The sequence below is a fragment of the Plecotus auritus genome, assembly GCF_963455305.1.
Source record: "Plecotus auritus genome assembly, chromosome: 5".
NCBI lineage: Eukaryota > Metazoa > Chordata > Mammalia > Chiroptera > Vespertilionidae > Plecotus > Plecotus auritus.
Genome location: NC_137776.1, coordinates 143,017,285 through 143,040,649, shown reverse-complemented (window position 1 = coordinate 143,040,649; position 23,365 = coordinate 143,017,285). Strand labels below are relative to the sequence as shown.

Sequence of the window (23,365 nt, the reverse complement as noted above, 5' to 3'; positions counted from 1 at the left end):
TCATCATTAAAAGAAAAAAAGGGACAGAAAGGGCTGAAATTTAATGTTGCAAAACAGGCGGTCTTTTTGAGAGTGAGGACACCGGCATTCTCTGGTTACTTTGGTGATAGCCGCTGACCTTGGCAAGAAGGAGCAGTGTTCTGAAATGGATCCTGGTGGCACATTTACATCACAGCAGCTTTTGGCTTCACAAATGGATTTGTGCACAGATCTGACCCTTCTGGAATATAAAGGTTAGTTACATAGATTTTTAGCTGAAGTAGTTTGTAGCATCCTCAGAATTATGACTCAAATTAAAACTCTGTAAGGCTGATGCTCACGGAGTTTTTTCCTATTTGGACACTAGACTAACTGTAACGATAAAATAGGATATTACTGATACAAGTACTCATATCTACAGATGCCCAGAATGGTTCTTTAACTTGGAATTTTTAAAGAGATTAAGAAGTTTTATTGCAAATCATTGGAGCTATAATCTAGAGTGAGAAAAGTATATAATTTAATTTATATTAACTTATATATAAAGTAACTCTAAATACTCTTCTGACCAAAAAAAAAACATAATAAGCATATGGATAAATTAACAAATGATGTTCTGGAAGCCTTGTATCCAGAAAATTATAATAGCAATACTAAATAAAATATTAAAGACAGAAGCCATAAAAGAAAGAATAAATTCAACTACATTATTTTTTAAAATATTTATTAAATTGATTGGGGTGACATTGGTCAACATGAATATATAGGTTTCAGGTGTGGATTTCTATATTACAATACCTGTATATTATACCATAATTCAACTACATTAAAATAAGAAATTTCTATTTATCCAAAGATGTTTCAAAGAAATTTTTCAAAGGCATTTAGAGCGCTTCATAAAAGTATAAGAATAAAGAATTTCTACTACCTACCAACAAGAAGATGAGTCCCCAAAAGGAAAAAAGGGCAAAGATCTGAATATATAAAATGATATATAACCCAAGAAAACAATGAACAAAAACAGGAACCGTAATTTCACAGACAATGGAAACACAGAGCCACTAGGCATGTAAAGAAAGACCAGATCTCATCTAGAGAAGCTCAAATCAAGAACACGAGCAGTATGCGTATGGTGGTTCAAAACCTGGGGAATTCCCTGGTGAAATCTGAAACTGGCACCGTACAGGGAGGTCAAGGAGATAGGGGAAAAAGAAGCAGGCCACTCCAGATTGGCAGGTGGCTGTGTTAACAAGCAAGGGAACTTACAAGGCTTTATCTTGGGCAGCCACAATAGGAGTAGATCTCTGCACCAGCCCACCAAAATTTTAAAAGTTTATGTAGAGGCCTTAACAGTTTATGTATATCATCCAGATGTTCTCAACAACCTCCTTACTGTGTCAAGACTGTCCTTGAGACAGCTTCTGATATGGGGAAGGCAAGTGGAACGTACATTCCAAGGACCGGGGAGGGGGGTGAGGAGCCTTTGATTGCTCAGGCCCTGCTCAAGGATCATGTCTTGATGACCTCCTCCAAGACTCCTCATGACTGGCTCTTACAATCATACATGCACCCTCCCTGCTCCTTTCCACAATGTGCCCTGAGCAAGGGGTTTCACCAGCATGGAATTGGCTCATTGGCAGCTATCTGGCTGCACTACAGGCAGAAACCATAGCAACAGTGTAGGCACATGCAAGAGAAAACACAGATTATGAGAATGCTTCCCAAAGTAAGTAACAATTTTTCCACCAAAGCCCCATCATCCGTACCACTGATTTATTAAATTCCTTAGGCTGGGGGTTGAATCACTCAGGGTGTTCACTTGTATCTACATGTACTTTAATAAAGATGATACATTAGCTGAGTCATCAAGTGTAAACACACAACATTCTGCTTAGATAATGGCACAGGTGCTGCCTTGTGAGGCAGTAATAACCTCCAAGGTCATCCTATTTTGGAGGACTTTTCTCATTAGAGTCATTTCAGTGTTCAGCAAGGACAGGCTTACTAGCTATCATTTAAGGCTTGCTGGGTGAATGTACTAAGGGCTTCTTTGTGTGCTACAAGGTCCTCCAGGCCAATGGACTATGGCAGATGATCAATCATGCTAGTGGAAAACAGAACGAACCAGTGGAAAACAGAACGTGCCCCTCTAACCCTGAGAAGAGGGAGGTGGGCAACTTTTGTTAATATGGGGCAGGTTCCCTCCTATACCCGGGGAAAACCCAGGGTGCAGCAGTTGTGGGTGATCAGGCCAGCAGGAAGGGCAGTTGGGGGAGACCAAGTCATCAGGGGAGGGCAGTTGAGGGGGACCAGGATTGCAGGGGAGAGCAGTTGGGGGGAACCAGGCTTGCAGGGGAAGGCAGTTGGGGGGAACCCAGGCCTGCAGGGGAGGGCAGTTGGGGGAGACCAGGCCTGCAGTGGAGGACAGTTCAGGGAGACCCAGGCTGGCAGGGGAGGGCAGTTGGGGGGCACTAGGCCTGCAGGGGAGGGCAGTTGCAGGGAACCAGACCTGCAGGGGAGGGCATTTGTGGGCAATCAGGCCAGCAGGGAGGGCAGTTAGGGTTGACCAGGCCAGCAGGGGAGGGCAGTTGTGTGGGGTACAAAGCCTTCAGGGGAGGACAATTCGGGGGGACCCAGGCCTGCAGGGGAGGGCTGTTGGGGGGGATCAGGCCAGCAGGGGAGGGCAGTTGGGGGGGAGGGGACAAAGCCTGCAGGGGAGGACAGTTGGGGAGGGACATAGGCCTGCAGGGGAGGGCAGTTGGGAGCCAGCAGTCCTGGATTGTGAGAGGGATGTCCAACCACCCATTTAGGCCCGATCCCAGTGAGAGCCTGATCACCCACAACTGCTGCACCCTGCTGGCCTGATCACCCACAACTGCTGCACCCTGGGTTTTCCCGGGTATAGGAAGGAACCTGCTCCATATTAACAAAAGTTTCCCATGCCCCTTCAAGGGGTCCCAGATTGGACAGGGTGCAGGCTGGGCTGAGGGACACCCCCCCTCCCTGTGCATGAATTTCGTGCACCGGGCCTCTAGTTACCTAATATCTTTGAAACACCATTGGACCAATGGTGATCATAAAACATACTTTATAGGATAATTTTAATTAAAATGATGTAGTGAATATAAGTAAAGAATCTGGCATATAGTAGTGGCTCAATAAATAGTAGATATTTTTCTAGTTATGCCTGAATATTCCATTCTGTGTACATGTCTATTCCATGTATATTTACATTATACTATACTAGAGGCCCGGTGCACAAAATTCGTGCACGGGGGTGTGTGTGTCCCTCAGCCCAGCCTGCACCCTCTCCAATCAGGGACCCCTCGAGGGGCCTCACAATCCAGGACTGCTGGCTCCCAACTGCTCGCCTGCATACCTTCCTGATTGCTCCTAACCGCTTCTGCCTGCCAGCCTGATCACCCCCTAACCACTCCCCTGCCAGCCTGATTGATGCCTAACTGCTCCCCTGCCAGCCTGGTCACCCCTAACTGCCCTCCCCTGCCAGCCTGGTCACCCCTAACTGCCCTCCCCTGCCAGCCTGGTCACCCCTAACTGCTCTCCCCTGCAGGCCTGGGTCCCTCCTAACTGCCTTTCCCTGCAGGCCTGGTCACCCCCAACTGCTCTCCCCTGCTGTCTTGGTCACCCCTAACTGCCCTTCCCTGCAGGCTTGATCGCCCCCAACTGCCCTCCCCTGCAGGCCTGGTTCCTCCCAACTGCCCTCCCCTGCTGGCCTGATAGCCCACAACTGCCCTCCCTTTAAGGCCTGGTCCCTCCCAACTGCCCTCCCTTGCAGGCCTGGTCTCTCCCAACTGCCCTCCCTTGCAGGCCTGGTCCCTCCTAACTGCCCTCCCCTGCTGGCCATCTTGTGGTGGCCATCTTGTGTCCACATGGGGGCAGGATCTTTGACCACATGGGGGCAGCCATCTTGTGTATTGGAGTGATGGTCAATCTGCATATTACTCTTTTATTAGATAGGATTGAGGCCTGGTGCACGGGTGGGGGCCAGCTGGTTTGCCCTGAAGGGTGTCCCGGATCAGGGTGGGGGTTCCCTTGGGGCGTGGGGCGGCCTGGGCGAGGGGCCTGTGGTGGTTTGCAGGCCGACCACGCCCCCCAGCGACCCAAGCGGAGGCCCTGGTATCTGGGGTTTATTTATCTTCTACAATTGAAACTTTGTAGCCTGGAGCAGAGCCAAGCCTTCTGCTTGCTCTGTGGCAGCAGCCATTTCTGTTGGGATTCATGTATCTTCTATAATTGAAACTTTGTAGCCTTAAGCAGAGGCCTGGGCCAGCCAGGGTGTGCGGAAAGCTTGGCTTCCTCCATCACCGGGGGCAACCCTAGCCTCCTGCTCTTTCCAGCTCTGTGGCTGCCACCATTTCTGTTTGGGTTTATGTATCTTCTATAATTGAAACTTTGTAGCATTGAGTGGAGGCCTGGGCCGGCAAGGGCAGGCGGAAAGCTTGGCTTCCTCCTTTGCCAGGGAAACCCAAGCCTCCCTCCTGCTCTCTGTGGTGGTAGCCATCTTGGTTGGGTTTATTTGCATATTTGCTCCTGATTGGCTGGTGGGCGTGGCTGGTGGGCGTGGCTGGTGGGTGTAGCGGAGTGAGGGTTAATTTGCATATTACTCTTTTATTAGATAGGATAACAAAGAGGTAATATGCAAATTGACTGTCATGCCCTTGTACAAGATGGCTGCCCCCATGTGGACACAAGATGGCCGGCAGGGGAGGGCAGTTAGGGGCGACCAGGCTGGTAGGGGAAGGCAGTTGGGGGTGATTGGGCCAGCAGGGGAAGGCAGTTGGGGGTGATCAGGCTGGCAGGGGAGCAGTTAGGCATCCATCAGGCTGGCAGAGGAGTGGTTAGGGGTTGATCAGGCTGGCAGGCAGAAGCAGTTAGGAGCAATCAGGCAGGCGAGCAGTTGGGAGCCAGCAGTCCCGGATTGTGAGAGGGATGTCTGACTGTTGGTTTAGGCCTGATCCCTATGGGCCTGGTCACCCCTAACTGCCCTCCTGCAGGATCAGGCCTAAACCGGCAGTTGGACATCCCCCGAGGGATCCCAGATTGGAGAGGGTGCAGGCTGGGCTGAGGGACACCCTCCCCCCAAGTGCACGAATTTCGTGCACTGGGCCTCTATTAATACATATTAACAAATTTAAATGATTTGTTTCCTGTGTGTGTACTTTCCTTTGAATCATCAAGGCCAAGAGACAAGATCAATTGTACTGTCCATATTCTTGCTGCCTACATGAGATGTTCATTTTAAGTAAATCTTAGAAAAGAATCTGTTTTAATCATAGTTAAAAAAAAAAAAAGAAGAAGAAGAAGGCCTATATTTTCCAAAGGCAAGAGAAATAGGTTCTCTGTAAAATAACATACAATCTAATCATCTACTGCTTAATTTTTTGGTTGTTTGCCCCACTGTACTATGGCTGAATGTATTTATGGACTTGAAATTACTATAAATAAAAGTCCTCCTATTCCTGATGGCAGTTAAAAAGCACTTTTGGAACATGCTCTACTTTTCATCTCTAAAAATATACTCACTTGGGCCACACTAAAAAGACTGTGACATCTTCCCAGTTGAAAATCCTATTTAAATCGGTGATACCTTCAGCATGGACGCAAGCACCCCCGAGCACACCTAGGACGTGACCGCTCACACAGCTGTAGCCCTCCGAGGCTCAGCTTCTCCGCCTTATCATCACAGGGCCACCACGCCCACGTGCCTTCCCTATGCCTTCCCTGAGGCCAAAAGGCAGCTGCATGCATCTGCCAACCAGATGAACCCAGACAAGAAGTCACGAAGACTACACAAATGAGGATGACACAAGTATTTGTGCAGAATAAATCTGGCAAGATCTTTTTTCCTCTACCCTTACCCCAAGCCCCACTTTAAGCTGTTATTAAGTCCCTTCTGATGACAACTTAGACCATCTTCCCCAGGACTTGGTGTTCTTGGGCTCACTCCATGAATTCTACTTAATTAAATGTAGAAGGTGAAGCCTGAAGTACAGTGCTGAGCACAAAAACGTGCTCAATACTTAAACATTTGGTTTCTTCCTTTCCCAAGCCCCTCTGAACACTCTGGATCATCCCCCACACCCCACACTTCCTTCCTCAGAGAGTCAAAGTTGTTGCCCCAGGCAGGATTTCACAGATACTGAGAACTGCCCAAGAATTTTCCATTTTAGAAGTTTCTGGCATCTAAAAACATGATGCCCCCAAAAAGATTTTCAAAAATAAGAGTACATTTTAAACTTTTACATCTAACAAAAGAATGTTTCTAAGTACAATACACTCTGTGGTGATATTTATTTACAAGGACTCCATAGGATTTGTAAAAAGATGTTGCAGCCAGTGTGGCCGAGGAATAAACAGGAGTTAAAGTATATGCTGCGCTTTATCTTGCAAATCAGTTAGTTGTGTTTTGTCGGTGTATAAACCCTCATCTGGAAGTGACATTTGAAATATAAAGTTCAAGTCCTTTGAAATGTAAATACTTCACAGGAAGGCCTTACTCCCATGCTCATCTTAGTGTCTGCCTCCATGCATCTATGAAGAAGCAAATAATGAAGGAGGTGGGGTAAGATTTCCTCCTGAAGCCCTGGCCGGTGTGGCTCAGTTGGTTGGGTGTCATCGTGTGCACTGTGCACCGAAAGGTTGCTAGTGCGATACCTGGTCAGGGCACATACCCAAGTTGTGGGCTCAGTCCTCAGTAGGGGGAATGCAAGAGGCAGCCGATCCATGTTTCGTTCTCACACTGGTGTTTCTCTCTTCCTCTCTATCTAAAATGCAATAAAAATGTATTTTTAAAAAAATTTTCCCTTGAAAAGAGGTGGGAAAGAGAGGCTTAGAGAAGCCTTCATAGGTCATTACAGCAAGATCTACTTACAGGTAGAACTAAGAAGAATTCCTCTCCACAAACCCCTGGCAACTCATTCATTGCGCCAAGGAGGCCTTGACCCCCACTTGTAAAGCAGAGTCCCACACCAGCCTCCCAGGAGGGTGAACTGGAATGGGAGCCTTGACAAGCAGGCCAATGAATTAGCAGGCTGTGCCTAGGATAATTTTCCCCAGACTTCTCTGGCAAAAGTAAGATATTCCCCCTGCAGAGATGACTCAAGAGTTTATAATGTTTAAACTGAGATTGTTTTCTGAAGTAATTACAAGGCACCAGTGAACACTGAGTGCTGGGTACTATTTTAAATAGTAAAGTATTTTAATTGCAAGAGAAACAATAAGAGACTTAAAGTAACTACAATAATACACACACTAATATATTTATAACTGGAAACTGCAGGTTAAAGTATAATAGTAAATCTATATCAGGATAGTATCTATTTATATTATTATGGAATTATAGGTTTCAAGACATGATGTGATTGTTATGGGTTATTGAATTATAGAAAAATAATTATATATAGACAAATGGTATGGAGATACCCAACACGATGTAGTAAAACAACACAGGCATTGGTACCCTCCTTCTCATCTTCTTTTCCCTCGTTAACTCTGCAATGTGGCTTCTGCCCTCATTACTGACTAGCCCACAATTTCCCTGAAACTACTTTTGCCAACAATGTAAACTCATTGTTGCTAAATCCAAGGGACATTTTTCATTCTTTGTCTTACTTGGTCTCCTCAACAGCGTTTGACTGGAAAACAATCCTTCTTTCTGCATGCTCTCATTCTTGACTTCCTGACATCATCTTTCTTAATTGTCATCTGATCACCTTGTCCAACCACCCCTCCCCCTCAGTCTCCTTGCAAATGATTCTTTCTTCTTGATCCCTTCAGTGTTATTACTAAAGGTGCCACTACAGGTTCTTTTTTTCTTTTCTCAATGTACATTATCTCTCTGGTGATTTCATCCATTAAAATGACTTCAATGACTTCCTCCTAGCTAAAGAACTTCCTAATCTATACCTCCAACTCAGAACTCTTTCCTGAGCTCCAGACCTATAGAGCCGACTGCCTACCAGATATCTGTATCAGTTACCTATTATTACACAACAAACCACCCCCAGAATAGTGACTCAAACAATGAGAATTATTTATTTTATGTATGAATCTGGAGCTAGGCAAATTCTTAATGCATACACAGCTCTCATGCAGTTGTAGTGAGACAGTGGCTAAAAATGAGGTCATCTCAAAGTCTTCTTAATTCAAATATCTATCACCCAGGTCAATAGCTGGAGACTTGAACTCTTTCTCTATATTTTGTATGTGGTCACTCTATATGGTGGCCGCCAAGTAACCAGACTTCTCTAAAAAAGAACTCGAGTTCAGAACTGATGTTATCATGTCCAGAATTGATCTAACATTCACAACTAGGCCATGTTATTCTCCTACTGGACATAAACAATCTCATGAAATACCAACCTCAGACAAGGTTACTCTGAGACCATGATGAGATGAAATAAAACAAGGCCACTTCATAATTTGGTCTAAGCATAGACAAAACTAAGGTCACTATGGTGCCCACAAACAATCCAACCATAGAATTACTCCCACTTTCTGACAGCATCCAATCTAAACCAAATCCCTGCTTTATTAAACCTTTGCCTAAACCAACCAACCAAAGCCCAAATCCTATAATAGGTTCTTCCTAACACCTTCTTACTGAAATACCCCATGGTTCTCTAGGATGTATGCTCTCCCTTGCTACAAGTAATAAATACAAGTTGTTTAACTACAAATGTGTTCCTGGTGGGTTTTTGCTGAAGGGTACTGACTAATACAAGAACAAGTGTCTCCAAAAAAACTAGTATAGCATTTTCTAAACTAGCCTTGTGCAAAGCACCGTATCTGCCACATTCTGTTTGTCAAGATCGTCACAAAGCCCCATCCAGATTCAAGGGGAAGAGATGAAGACTCCACAGAAGGAATGCAAAGAATTTGCAACATGTTTTAGAAACACCACAACATCTATATTCAGATGCCACACAGGTACTCAATAGTCCTCATTTCCACAATCAAACTCATGACCTATTCTGTTTACATGCCTCTCACCAACATCCACTCAGACCCACCTGTCCCCAGAACTTAACCCCCTCCTCTCCAGGTCATCATCACCACTGTGCAGTCTTCTCATCCCTCACCAAGTGGGTCCTGGAGGGTAGATGCACTTGAGCCACACACAGGCACTATTGCCAGAACACACTGCAGGTGAGTAATAGATATGAGCAGCAACACTGCATGTGCCTGCTCCCTGTGGTCCATAGGCAGCTGCCACAAATGCTCCCTGCAAACCACCAATGGAGAAGAAATGACTCAGTCTTGGTTCATTACTGGATCGGTGTAATTTATTAGCACCAGCCAGAAATAGATCACTATTACACTACATCCCCACTTAGGGTGGCCTCAAAGAAGAAGGGTAAAAGGAAATCTTCCTAGTGGCAAAGCAATGAGCAACGCACTTGGTTGTCCACTTCATATGGAAGAAAAGATCTGATCCTCAAATATACACTAGCTTTTACCCAATAGTAAATGTCCTGTGCAAAGATTCAAACATTTAAAAAATTTTGGACATACTAGTATAATAATAAAAGGTCTCCAGAAAGTTGTGCAAATTCTTGTTTGCTCCAGCAGAACACGGGTATAAGAATAAGCAGACTCTGGTGGTTCTAGGAGGTGGATGTGCCAAACATATCCTTAGACAGTGAGTGATCTTAGCTGACTGCCCAGTTCCTGTTCTCTACTCATTTCCTATGGAGTCTTTCTCTAACCTGATTTTGGTCTATTTGTTTTTACAATGACTATCAAAACAGAGATAAAAATTAAAGCTCTAAGAGTTGGGAAAACATTTTAATGAGACATGAGAATATCCACAAGTAATATAGTAATATCTGATTTTGTTTAATATCTGATTCTCAAAGGAAATGTGATTCAGGAAAGCCAAAAGTTGTGTGCACATTTTGGAATTAAGGACTTAAAAAATATTCAAGCGGTCCCCCCACTAATGTCAAGGTTGTCCTCTGATACCCTAACTTACAGGGCTGTTGTTATTATCTGTGATAACCTCTGAAAGGCACACAGAAGGAATCAATAAATAGCAGCTTTATTTCCTGAGAGCATTGCTGTTAAATTGCTAAGAATCCAAGTGTATATGTTTTTCATATACATTTCATTTTGCCGAAGTTGTTTTCATTAAGGATGCAATACACCCCTCCTGCCCAAGAAAAAATGTGTTACAATAAAGTGTTATGCTCTGATGACTATTAGTTACAGATTAGATGGTATTTCTTCCCAGATTCTTAAGTAATAGCATTTGTCTTCTTTAACTGCTTTCACTGCAATAAAATCTCAATGCAAAGAGCAGAGATATTGCATGATCTTTGCATTCCTCTTTATTCTCTATCCACTTAATTTGTATTACCATTTGGGTACTTATCTTACCCATGTTGTAATAAGATATTGACATTGTGTCTTCATCCTAAGAAGACTGTGTAAGCAAGAGCACATTTAGAGTAAACTATATCTAGCATTGTGCTCTGCATGAATAAGTTCCTTAAAAATCAGGGGCTGCCATCACAAATGCTTTCATGGGCTAGACATGTATTATAAATGAATGAAGCAGAACAGTTCAAAATAATAAGGATCCATGGGGGACATACAACATTGAAACAAGTATACTCCATCTGAAGACTTTTATACATAATAACATTAAGTAAAATATTCAATAAACATAAATGATAAAATAAACCATACAGCTGGGGGCGGGGAGAGGATCTACAAACTACATTAGACTCTAAGACAGCTAGTTTATGACTTCTGTATAAATCTTGGGTAAAATGAACTAGAAGCTGAATTAAGGCTACGAAAGAACTAAATGTGGATTAACCAAAGAAAATCAGGACTCAGACCGGAACCAGAAGGACTGATTCTAGCTCAGTCTCTATAGCCCCTCATCCGCTCTCTGTCTCCCTTTGGCTTCCAGGATGCCAGCACCTCCCATTCTTCCTCATATCATTCATCCCAATGGACTACATTGCAGGCCTTTATTTTTTTTATTATGGTAAATTCACAAAACACAAAACCCACCCTTTTAACCAGTTTAGAACGTGGAATTCAGTGGCATTTAGTACATTCACAATGTTTGCAACCATCACCACACTCTAGTTTCAGAACATTTTCATCACCCCAAAAGGAGACTCTACCTATTAGGCAGTCATTCCCTAAACCCCTTCCCCCAACACCTGGCAACCACTAGTTTGCTTTCTGTGAGATCTTTATTTTTGCTTTTCCTTGCACCCTCAATTCAGCCAACATCCAAAGAAAATCAGAGCAGAACTCAACTCTGATAAGGTAGGAAACCAGCCAGAGTTAGGGCAGAATAAAGCTTTCTGTCATGCTCACTGGTTTCAGAGTTAGGGTAGGAGGGGGAAAACTAGTGTCGAACCCCTTGGCTTTCCTCAGTCTGGCTACAGAGCCCATCATCCCACCCCAGAATCCACAGATGTGACACGTCTCCTAGTGTCTCTGTTTTTAACCACATTTTACTTCATCTAGTTTTCTTTTTTTTTTTATGTTTTTATTGATTTTTAGAGAGAGTGGAAGAGAGAGATAGAGAGATAGAAACATCCATGAGAGCATCCATCGGCTGCCTCCTGCACACCCCCAACTCGCCCCCAAGGGGGATCCAGCCGCAACCCGGCATGTGCCCTGACCTATTGTGAATTGAACCAGTGACCTTCTGGTTCCTGAGTCAACGCTCAACCACTGAACCACACTGGCCGGGCATTTATCTAGTTTTCTTGTTCAATTCCTTTTGAAACAAATATGTTTAATGCAATAAATTTTAAAATACAAGCCTACTGAGATCATTTCCCTGTAGATGTTTCTTTTCTGTTCTCCACTGGGTGTTTCCCTTCTTTATGCCCTAACTGTGGCTGATTATACTCTGTTGCCCCAGCAAATACTTTTTGCTTTTTGCTTCGAGTCAGCTGAAAATGAGTTTAATAAGCCTGATGTAAACACTCACACACTCCCTCTTGTGCCAAAGCACTTTCCTTAGCTGCATCAGGATTGAGGATTGATGGTGTCAGTCTCCTTGGGAATTACATAGCGCACCTTGGAGAAGGTTCCTAGGCCATATTTCTCTCAAATGCTGAATTGCTTGCTAGTTACAACAATGCATAAAAGATACCTCTTGCCAGCCAGTGTGGCTCAGTGGTTGAATGTCTACCCATGAACCATAGGTCACAGTTTGATTCCCAATCAGGGTATATGCCTGGGTTGCAGGCTCCATCCCCAGTAGGGGTGCATGCAGGAGGCAGCTGATCAATGATTCTCTTTCATCATTGATGTGTCTATTTCTCTCTCCCTCTCCCTTCCTCTCCCTGAAATAATTTTTTTTTAAATCTCTTGAGGTGCAACATAATCACTATAAATCTATACTGACCAGATTTAAGATTCATAGAGATCACTACATGATAAAATCACCTGTACCAAAGGCCATTTTTCTCTAGGTTTGGGAGAGAAGCACAAAGCCTTCTGCACACAGATGGAGGATCCAGGTTAACTTCAAAATAATGCAAATGTAACTTTAAAACTATAACCACATTTTCTGTTTTTGACTTTTTTCTTTCCTTTGCTTGGTAAAGATAGCTTTGGCCTAGTCAACTCACTTTGAGGGGGTAGTGGGTCTTCTTTGCTCATCTTTAAAATGAAAATAGTTAAACCAGATCAGTAGTTTCCTAGCCAGAGTATCAAATCTCTGAATGCAGGCATTTTCTGTGTTCTAAAAATTAATATATCTTTCCACTCAAATGTTTCTATTTCAAAAATTACTTGCACTTTGGGGTTAAATGAATATTTGGTAAACAGCATCTTTTCTATTAAAAAATATAAAACTATGCATGCTAACTATACAAAATTGGAAAATAAAGAGAAGATAAAGTAAAACTGCCTGCAATCCTGCCACATAGATATAATAATTACTCACATTTAATTGTGTATTCATATAGTTTTCTTTCTATGCATATTTTTGTACATATATTATTTTTAACAAATGGAAATTTACTGCAGGCATGCTATTTTGTAATTTTTTTACTTAATAATACACTGAGTGGCCAGATTATTATGATCTTTGAACGCATAATAATCTGGCCACTCAGTGTATATCCTATATAATAAAAGGCTAACATGCAAATTGTCCCCTCGACCAGGAGTTCGACCAGCAGGTAGGCTGGCCAACCGCCCATGTCCCCTCCCCCTGGCCAGGCTGGCCGGACCCCACCCATGAATGAATTCATGCACCAGGTAATATATACACTTAGTGGCCAGATTATTATGCGTTCAGAGATCATAATAATCTGGCCACTCAGTGTATATTGTAAATATTTTCCTAAATCATAAACTATTTTTCTACAAGGTTTAAATGACATTCCTATATATGAGTAAATATTGTTAGTTTTAAATATTTAAGTTGCTTCTAAGGTTTCATTATGTTTAACAATGAACATCTATGATAGAATTATTAAGTATATTCATATCATTGTGAATTAAGAATTGTTATTCCTAATAATTTTCAAATCTTTGCATCTCTGGATGGTGGGTAGCTCCTGAGTTCTTTTGATACAACCCGGAGAGTCTTTTATAGCTTCCTTCTTTCCAGTATGATCAATAGCACAGGCACTTTTGTATGTGTTCTGACAATATCTGGAATTAACCAATTCTCCAAGGAGGCCTCATTCCTTTTAGTGGAAATGGTATTTCGAGAGCACCATCTGGGCACGAGGGGAGTTTGTTGCTAATGCTACTGGCTTGGTAATTGTTGCTTGGTCTTTTCAGGGAACTGAACTAGAAATAATTAATTTTTAATAAATTTATGATAAGGTTATTAGTAACTTCTTTAATTTTATGTTTTATCTGTTTTTGTTTACTCTGAGAAACTTGGTTCCTAATAATATTAACATAATCATGTTTAGCTTTTATTCTAATATCTGTACATCCATAACTTAAGATAAAGTAAAACATGATTACATTAATATATGCACATATAAAATACTTCTAGAGTAATAATATCAATATTGTTTCTTAATTGTTCTTATTTTTTCATTTACAGTTGAAATTCAATATTATATTAGCTTCAGATGTAAAACATAGTGGTTAGACATTTATATAACTTATGAAGTGATCCCCCTGATAATTCTAGTACCCATCTAACACCATACATAGTTATGACAATATTATTGACTATATTCCCTATGCTATAGTTTACAATTTTGTGAGTATTCTGTAACTGCCAGTTTGTACTTCGTAATTTCTTCACCTTTTTCATCCAGCCTCCTACCCCTCTCCTACGTGGCAACCATCAGTTTCTTTTCTCTGTATCTGTTTGTATCTGTTTTTTTTTTAATTTATTTTGTTCTTTTGATTACCCATATAAATGAAATCATAAAGTATTTGTCTCTCTGACTGACTTATTTTACTTAGCAAATTACTCTGTAAGTCCATCTATATTATTAAAAATGATAAGATTTCATTTTTATGGCCTAGTAATATTCCATTGTATATATGTGCCACATCTCCTTTATCCAATTGTCTATCAATGGACAGTTAGGTTAGGTTCACATCTTGGCTATCCAATATAATAAAAACCAAGTGACTGAATGGTGGGATGACCAGAATGACCAGAATGACCGTGGCCCCTCACCCTGGCCAGCCCTGCCCCTGAGTGGGCCCCCCCACCCCAATACGGGGCGGGGCCAGCCGGCAAACTGCCCATGGCCCCTCGCCCTGGCCAGCCCCACCCCCGAGCGGGCTCCCACCACCCCTAACTCACTGCCTAGCTCCCTGGTGCATGTGCATTTAGTGAAAGCACAAGAAAATAATTATCACTCCCTTCTGTCTCCCACCAGAGTCTCCAGAGGGCTCTGCTAATACTGCAACCAAGGTGTAGAATTCTCCCTGCATGGCCCGCAGCCCCAGGAGACCTTCCAAATTAGCCAAAAAGGCGACCTAAGCATTAACAGGATGGCAGCCCTTTGCTGAGGAATGTAGAGAGGCTGGGTGGGGATTTTGTAAAATTGTGGTGCCTTGCATATTAGGTGAGCTTTCAATCTCTTTAAAAGGGGTGGCAAAGAGGACCCGCAGGCTGCCAGGAGCAACAGAAAAGGGTAGACACATTCAAAAACAGAAAAACTTTTAAACAAACAGACATGAAGATCATATTGGGAAACTGAAGGCAGAGCACCAGGAAGAATGCAAAAATCATTAAAGGGCCATCATCCATCTTGATATACGTTTGAAAACAACACATAAACAACTTCACCTCATGGCATGTGAAGTGCAAAACAGTTCTGTTGTGGGTTTTCTTTTGGCCATCCTTAAAGTATAATTAGATCCAGCTGGGGGAAAGCTATAGCTTCTAGCTAGCCCTACCTGATGGGCCCCCATCAGGGTGGGCTCACCGGACCCCACCCACGCATGAATTTGTGCACTGGGACTCTCTATATATAAAAGCCTAATATGCAAAGTGTCCCCTAAGGAGTTTGACCAACCGGGAGTTCAATCACTCACTATGACATGCGCTGACCACCAGGGGGCAGCATGGAATGAAGGGAGGCCCCGGCCAGCAACCAGCAGCTGCTAGGGACCCTACCTATGCACGAATTTCATGCACTGGGCCTCTAATTATAAATAATGCTACAATGAACATAGGGATGCATATATATCTTTTTGAATTAATGTTTTGGATTACTTTGGATAAATACTCAGAATTGGAATCGCTGAGTCATATGGTAGTTCTACTTTTAATTTTTTGAAGAACCTTCATACTGTTTTCCACAGTGGCTACACCAATTTATCATTCCACTAACAGTGCATGAGGGTTCCCTTGTCTCCACATCATCCCCAATACTTGTTTGTTGATTTTTTGGTGCTAGCTATTCCAACAAGTATGAGGTGATATATGCTTTTGGTTTTAATATGCATTTCTCTGATGATTAGTGACACTGAACACCTTTTCATATGTCTACTGGCCATCTTATATATTATAATTATTAACAGTAATTGTTGAAAACTATGACTGTTGCTATTCTTTTACCTTCATTTATATCTCACTAGGGATGTGCAGTCAAATTACTGGGTTTTTAAGTCCCTTGAGAATATCATGCTAAGCAAAATAAGTCAGAAAAAGCTAAGCATCATATAATTTCACTCATATATGGGATATAAAAGTGAAACATAGACATAGACAACAGTATGATGGTTACCAGAGGGAAGGAGGTAGGGGAGTTTTTTTGCATACACAGGCCCTGAGCAGTCCGGGGGTGGGAGGGACGCTTGCGTCGTCGCCATGGTGACAACACAGGCGTTCCACACCACCCCAGCCTCTCCGGGCCTCTGGGCAGTGTGGAAAGGCAGAAAGGCGGCTCCAGGCCAGAGCAAAGGCGTGCCGGCAGCCAGGGGAAGGAAGGCCCATTCTTGCACGAATCTTCATGCAGGGCCTCTAGTATTATAATAATGTTGCTTACATATGTAATACAAAATGAGATATAAGCTACTTATGATTGTAGTTCTTATATAAGAAGAAGACTAAGCACCTTTACAGACTGGAAGAAAACAGACCTACAATGCTAATAACGTTGAATTCAACCACTCTAATTCAACTTGACAGATGGTAATGGCTTTTAGAAAGTGGAGCCATTCCTTTCATTGTAAACATTGCACTGACTTGGGAAGAGGGGAGGATGGGTCCTTTGGAATTGGGTTCACCCATTCTCTGGTGCCCTTTTCATGGCTTGACTTTCTCATCACTTAACTCCATTGAAATGACTGTGAAAGCTGCAGCACATCAGCCTATTCCGTCATTTGGCCTCAATTACAAATGTGGTTGGCCTCTGTTTCAATATGTTCTTATTCGACAATTGCAGACATATGACTTAGCACTAACATGATATGTCAGCACTAGGCTCTGAGGTTCAGTCTGATGATCACAAACATTATACATACACACGGATTTTCATTTTAACTTTCCCCAGTGTTTCACATCTAGTATGAATAGAGCTGAGATTCAAACCCAGATCTTTCTGTTCTACTCCACTACCCAGACTAAAACAGGGCAGTGATTTTTCATGAATTGGGGAAGTGAAGGCAGAAGTGGTTCTGACTCTTTGGGAAAGCCCTGGGATCTGAATCCAGATCATTGTAGCCCAGCTCTACTAGGAACTAGCTTTGTGAATTTGGACATGTCTCTGAATCTCTCTGGATTTCAGATGAGGAAACTATAAAGGGATCTAGCCATGATCTAATCCAGGTCTCTCACATTACAGAGGACTGAATTAGACCATGTCTAGGACCCCTGACAGTTCTAAATTCTGTGAATTTTCTATAGTAGCAAAACATCCCTTTTATGACAAAGGAATGACTTAAGCAATATTCTCTCTGTTCACTGTGGAATTTCTGATTCCACCTAAGTGTCAAGCAATAAGGTCAGAAAAGGACTGAGAAATTATTTTATGAATTTAGGAAGTATCTATTCTGAATAATTTAATAAAATGACTATTTGATCGAAGGATATGGTTTAAAAAATCTGTACACTAACTTGGAATCACTGTGATAGAGTAGAAAAGACCTATTAGAAATCACTTAGTACAGTCTCTCATTTGATTGATGCAAGTTAATGATTTCCCCAAGACCACACAGTTTTGCTTGTATTACAGACAGTCTTATTAGCTGGGTTATTAAGATCTAACATACCAGAGTGCTCTCAAAATTATCTTCTTCTATTCACTACCAAAAATACAGAAAAGGAGAGCAGTAGGAGACAGTTCAGTGTAGGCTGTGAAATTAAGTTACCTGTGTGCAAATTCTAACAGCACCACGTACTGTGTGATTTTGAGCTAATTATGTAACCTCTTCAAGCCTGAGTTCTTTCAACTGCAAAATGAGGGTGACAATAATTGCACATACCTCCAGCTTCTCACCAGAATTAAAATAGTAAACCATGTAAACTGTTTAGTATATTGCCTGGCACAAAGGAAATAATATTAGCTAAGCTTTAAGATTACATTATATATTTATTATGTTGGCTAAATTTGGTTCAATTGCACTTCTTTTCACTAGTATTCAGGATCAGAATTATTCTAAAAATGATCTGTCATGCATTGCCAATCCATAAGTTAGAGTGTGATGAAAGTGCCACTTGAAAAAAATAAACTCTAAAATTAATTTGAGAAGATGAACCCAGGTATAGAGCTGTTTTCCACTGCAGTGCATTAAAGTCAATTATTCCCTTGAGAGCCCTGCAAAAATAACTGTAAAATCACATATAAGTGACATCTCATCCACTGTTCTCCAAATTTTTGTCCTCCACTAAGCAGTCAATTTGAGTTTTGCCAGTGTAGGGAACATTGTTTTAACATCACTATATTTAACTGACAGCGATTAAATCCATTTAACACACTGCATAGGAGTTTCAAAAGGCCTGTGTGACTATTTATGCTATATTTTTGGACCTTTAAAGTTAATAGCATTGGTTGCAATAGAGCAGTGATTTCCAAAAGTTAAGCATCTCTTCAAGGCCATGGCCAGGCTGTTCAATTGATCGAAATATGATGTCATCCAGACACAGACTTCCGTGTGTCCTTGCTCTTCTTTGCCCACTAACGTGTGCAGGGGTGGGGCTTGTGGGGGCTTGGAGGAGGGCTGGGGGGCTGGAGGATGAATACCTGAACCTGAGAAACATGAGAATACTGAAAGGGGGAGAAGATGAGACATAGCCCCCTGTCATTAAGCAAAAACATCCGTCAAAAGAAATATCGGTTTAATTCAGGGAATATAAATGTTGCAGTTTTCCTCTGGTTCAAGGATAATACTCACAGTACAATAACCTAAGTTGAAGCTATCCATTTCTGTCTTTCCCCTTCTGAAGTTTTAAGCCAGTCTTAAACACAGAGTCCCTGAAGATTAAAATCAAAAGCACTAACTCAGGGGCACATTGCCCAACATACTTTTCTAACCATTCATTTTCCAGCAGTCAGTCTTCCTCCCTCTGGCCATTAATAAAGTGTCTTAGTCTCTCCCAACTCCTGAGACCATCATTAATGCAATTGATTACACCAGGCCACACAACCCTCCCCCGCCACTCACACACACACAAATAAAACACCCCCCCTTTCAGTATTCTAATGTGTTTCAGGTTCAGCTTTTCATCTTCCAGCCCTGCAACATCCACCACCCACCCTTATACCATATTCATATTTATTCCACTGGACCAAATGTAATTCTTTAACTAGCAGTTTCTCTTTTTATGTTTGATTTCTTTTTATTGATTTCAGAGAGGAAGAGAGAGGGAAAGAGCGATAGAAACATCAGTGATGAGAGAGAATCATTGACCAGCTGCTTCCTGTATGGCCCCTTCTGAGGACTGAGCCTGCAACCTGGGGCATGTGCCCTGACTGGGAATCGAACCGTGACCTCCTGATTCATAGGTTGATGCTCAACCACTGAGCCATGCCGGCTGGGCATAGGTGGTCTATCTTAATGTACAAACTCAGAAAATCCAGGAAGACACAGCTTCAGGATGCCAGGCAGACACAACTTTGCTAAAAGAGTCATGAACACTCTCTTTATCCATCCAAAAGATACTGGGGAAACAAAAAGAGTAAATTAAGGTAGATTAATATGACTAATGATTTGAAGGATGAAAAAGTCATTGAGGAAACCATCACAGTTCTTAATAAATGCATCCTATCCCACTTTTCTAAGGAGGACTGTAAAATGTTAAAATTAGAGCTAGAAAAATCTCAACTCTACCAGTCCTAATAGCTGTAAAATTAACCCTCTTATTTTCTTAAGTCACAGTGACATGATGAACAAACTGACAATCTCCTTAATCTCTTCAAGAACAGGATTCCTCGACCTCGGCACTATTGATATTTTAGGCAGGATCATTCTTGTGGGTGGGAGGGCGGCTACCATGTGCATGATAGAATGTTTAGTGGTATCCCTGGCTTCTACCCACTAGATGCCAACCCCTCCTCCAGTTGTGATAAACAAAACAAAAAATCTCCAGATGTTACCAAGCATCCCACAGGGGACAAAATGTTCCCAGATTGAGAGCCACTCTCACAGATTAAAGAGAAGAGTCCTTGTCCTAGATCAGGGGTTAGTAAACCACAACCCATGGGCCTGTCTTCGTAAATAAAGTTTTACTGGACCACAGCCACACTCATTCATTTACTTGTCAGTGGCTGCCTTCTCACTCAAACAGCAGAGTCGAGTAGTGATGACAGGGATTATATGACCCATAAAACCAAAAATATTTACTATCTGGCTCTTTAGGAAACTAGTGTGGCAACCCCTGTCCTAGTCTTTTGGTTTCAAACATGTTTTTAGTGATGGCAAGTTTTTGTAATGAAATCTTACATAAAACTTGTGTCAGACAGGGTCCAGATGGAACATTCAACTCGGGTAATTTAAGGAAGTGAAGCATATGCAGAATAGTTTTTGTAGGCATTTGTAAAGGTGTGGCAGAGTATAGAGAAATCAAGGGGCCAAGAAAGGTGAGCATTATTACCATCTATAGGTCTGAAGGGGAGAGGACCAAGATGACCCTGTAGGAAGGGAAGCAGAGGAATGCATGGCTCCCTCACAGTCTCCCTCCATCCAATCTCACGCTAGAGTTCCCCAATGGCCAAGTTCAAACTAAAGCCAGAGGGCCCGGCCGGTGTGGTTCACTGGTTGAGCATCCACCTATGAATCAGGAGGTCACTGTTTGATTCCTGATGAGGAAACATGCCCGGGTTATGGACTTGATCCCCAGTGTGGGGCATGCAGGAGGCAGCCAATCAATGACTCTCTCTCATCATTAATGTTCTATCTCTCTCTCCTTCTCACTTCCTCTCTGAAATCAATAAAAAATATATTTGAAATATATATACATATATATATATTTAAAAATAAAAATATATATATTTTTTAAAAGCCAGAGGGCAAGATAACCTGTTGCCCTTATAGGTCATCCTCCCAAGTCACAGAGCGGAGTGTAGAAAGGTAGAGAGTGGACCTGGGGAGCAAACAGGACTTCCCCAGCCTAGAGCCCTAATATCTGAAACTGATCAAAGGCAAGCTCCTGTGATGTTCAGTGGGAGAAGGTTTTGAGATCAGCACAGATTGGCCTTGATCTCAGACCCACTGATCCACATTGAAACAGGGAACATTTTTTAAATCCTGTCCTACATCCCTTCTGGCCTTCTGCCTTCATTTGTCTCCCTTCTAAAACAAAACCCCATAGGCAGATAGGTGAATGCTACATTTTCTAACAAACTACAACCCTAAACCCATTTCCACTATTCAACGTTCAACCCCAGGTACCAGCCATGCCTCCCAAACCTCCCTACCCTCTACTTCTCTGCTCACATCCTCAAGCTGCTAAACCTTGGTAGAAGAATGTTAAGTACCCTGATTACTGAATCCATCACAATGTCATAATATCGGACAGCAGAGGCCTAACTGCTTGCTCAGCTTCCATGATTTTCAGCCCTTAACTAAAAAGTGCCCAGAATATTTTGATCACCAAATCTGATAGAGTATTCCCACAACCTCATCAACTTTATCTTCTCTGCAGCAACTTTATCTTCTTTATCTTTTGATTTACTGCTTCCTCTGGTTTCCACAGCATCACATATTCTAGGATGGTACATTTGAACTGAGGCATATTGGGCATCAATGTTTCCTCCTTGATAATGAGATTATAACTACAGGAAGCTTCATCACCAAGTGATGTTGGCCCTTTTCTTATATGCTGAGACGATAACAGCTTTCCACCTAAGCAGGGCATAGCCGTAATCAGAGGAAAGGCTTTATGCTTCACTTCAGAATGCAGACATTTTTGTGACCTAACATGTCCATGAAAGATGGTGTGTGTGTGTGTTGTGTGTTTGCGTGTGTGTGTGTGTGTGTGTGTGTGTGTGTGTGTGTGTGTGAGAGAGAGAGAGAGAGAGAGAGAGAGAGGGAGAGAGAGAGAGAGAGAGAGAGAATGAGAATTTGCTGGGCTTTATATATATAGATGGTTATGGTTAAAAAGAGGGGAACAGGCAAAGAGCCAGTAAAATAAGCAATAAAAAATCCCTGGTGTGTGGTCAGGCATGAAGTTGTAGCTTCAGCCTTCAAGTGACTCTAGCAATGAGTTAATAAGCCAGTGTCATTTTAGATGTTCAGAGGCCAACGCACTTATACAAAGTAATGAACATGGCAAGTTCTCCTAAGTCCGGATCATACTCTTATTCCCCAAGATGCCTAGCAGAGCCATCTGTACTATTGAAAAAATAATCTCCACAAGTTCTCAAGACCACATCCATGCACAGCCCTGTAAATGCCACTGAATAAAATGAAAATAAAATCATCTATAGTGAGTGGCAATTTATTCTTTCTCCCACCACTTCCCAAAACTAAAAGCCAGAACTAAAGAGTAGATGCTCTTTATTTTTGTTATGACTCAGCAGATTTGGCAATGTCTTTATGGTCAGAAATGTTCATTGGGGATAAAGTAGATTGCTATCTCAAAATATTAGTGTTTTCACAAAGATTTATGTCTATATCCTACAAGGCAATATTAGTCCTACAACACACCAACACAATGTTCCCAGGGTTCCAAAGTTTCTGGATTGGTGGCATGTTTGGGACATAGGAACTCACTAAAACGAGAATCACAGCAATTCACTAGCGTATATGATTCTGAATTCAATCTTAAACCATTACCTACTGGCTGAGTGACCCTGGAGTGTGTTACTTTACTTTCTCAGATCTCGCTTTCCTTTGTAATAATGTCATAGAGAAGGCAAAATAAATTTCCCTCTACCCTTCTGAGTTTTAGAGGGGACACTTGTAATAAAAGACAGGTTAATAAGAGAAAAACAAACAGAAAATGAGTGGCTCTCTGGGAGGCATAGAACTCCCACTTAAATGCCATCTTTAGCCAAAGACAAAGGAAAGAAAAGTTAGAAGCAGCCGGTTATGGGGAGGTTGCCAGGAAAAGTTTGGTAAAACAAGGTTGTTTTGCAGATTAGAGCCTGGAGCCTTCTCCAGTGATAGGAGCTTCTCTTTGGATACAGGGAGGAAGACTCCCTTACACACGGGAGAGTTCCTTTGTAAATGTAAAGTTTCTTTCTACTCTGTTTTCAGACTTTGTCTTATGCCTGCTGTTTCTCAAAATAATCAGCTCAAAATAATCCCTATGCCTTAAGAGGCATATTTGGGGTGACAAATTCTGCTACCCTTCTATGTGATACTAAAAATGCCTGCATCATAGGGTTACCATAATAATTAAATAAACTAATACAAGTAAGATATTCCGAACACAGTTGGAACACAGAAAGTGCCCACAAACAGTTAGCCATTGTTATTTCAGAGCAATGGTTCTCCATGTGTGGTCCCT

General features: G+C 42.1%; 1 protein-coding gene across 2 annotated transcripts in view; it reads right to left on the bottom strand.

Annotated features, from left to right (window-relative positions):
* TMC1 (transmembrane channel like 1) overlaps positions 1 to 23,365 on the bottom strand; it is a 241,810-nt gene that overhangs the window by 131,493 nt on the left and 86,952 nt on the right. The gene's annotated exons all lie outside the window — the stretch shown is intronic.